Here is a 1,502-nt window from a genome sequence, read left to right as displayed (position 1 = left end):
AGATGCCATCGAATAATTTCTTTGTCTTTAATAGCATGCGATGGCTGATAAGAGCAGGCTAGGCCTGCCCTCAGGGGCGGATGGACAATCTGCTCCTCCTTCATGAGGTTGCCGCTCCCACCAACTCTCCAAAGACGAGATGGGAATTTTATCCAATTCTATTTCCACTCTCCTGGGGCCTGTGCAGGGCTGGCAGCAGCGGGGATGGACTGGCTGGAGACCAGCTGCTCAGCGAGGCCTTGCCAGGCCTGGTGTCGAAGGGCCTGGCATAATGTGTGCTCCGAGTTTGGAGCCCAGCGTACTCTAATTGTCCTGTGGCCTGGAGGCTCACAGCCTATCAGTTGAGTCTTTCTGAAAAAGCTACTCCTGTGTTTATTGGTTTCCTGCCCTGGGCTTGGGTCTCTAGAATTTTCCTCAAGGAGGGAAGAGCTCGAAGAACCAGATCCGGATGTCTCTAACATGCCTGTAACATAACCGGTGAGGGAACCCCGGCCCAGCGCCCACCCTACCACTCACTGCCCATCTGCTTTTCGAAACGGCACTTGGACAAGATGCTGGGGGCCCTCGTCTCAGTTAGATATCACTGCAGTGCTGTGTGTCCACAGCTGAACCCTTTCCCTCTCTGAGCTGCTATCTTCTCTGCTTCTTGAAATCACAGGTGCAAAGGGGCTTTTCAGCCTGAAAAAAATGTAAGTTCCTATGGGAGCGCTCTGTACCTCCCCCTCACTTTTGCTATGAGACTAAAATGTATCTTTAAAAAATAACCTATGGAAAAACAAACAAACAAGGGCACCTGAGTGGCTCAGGCAGTTAAGGATCCGACTCTTGATCTTGGCTCAGGTAATGATTTCACAGTTTGTAGCATCAAGACCCACAGTGCCTGGGTCTCTCTCCCTCTCTCTCTCTCTCTCTCTGTCTCTCTCTCCCCCCCCTCCCATGTGCAGTCTATCTTTCTCAAAATAAACTTTAAAAAAACAAATAAAAATGTCAGTCCTTACAGTGAACCCTGGGCAGGGAGTAGAATCTTAAATTCTAATTAAAGCTAAAAGCTCTATTCCTTTCTGTGTGGCTTCGGGAAGTGTGGAGACTTCTCTGAGCCTCAGTTCACCTCTTCCACCCATGTAATGGCTATGAGAATTAAACTAATGGACTTAAAATATTGAGTTAATTATAGAGCACTGCCCCTCTGTGAAGACTTCTTGTTAATATTTGTTGTTTACACAGGAGGCCGTACTGAAGGTTGACCGGTCAGCCCCAAGCTGGCAGAAATCTGCAGCTCTGAAAGAATACTGGAAAGCCCTGGAGAAGGTATGAGCAGGTGTCTCCTAGGCATTGGAAACTGGGCATGTTAAAACTGAGCAGCAGGAAGAGGAAGAGACAGAAGGGGGGGGAGAAGAAAAGAAGGGGATCAGAATAAAATTAGGAGAAGCAGGAGGGGAAGGGGGGGAAGAGGAGGAGAAGGGGAGGAAGAAGAAGAAGAAGGAGGAAGAGGAGGAGGGGGG

This window comes from Hyaena hyaena, unplaced genomic scaffold, assembly GCF_003009895.1.
Source record: "Hyaena hyaena isolate Hyena2069 unplaced genomic scaffold, ASM300989v1 scaffold_45, whole genome shotgun sequence".
Lineage (NCBI taxonomy): Eukaryota > Metazoa > Chordata > Mammalia > Carnivora > Hyaenidae > Hyaena > Hyaena hyaena.
The sequence above is the reverse complement of the archived record's forward strand: the minus strand, read 5'-3'. Positions refer to the sequence as shown.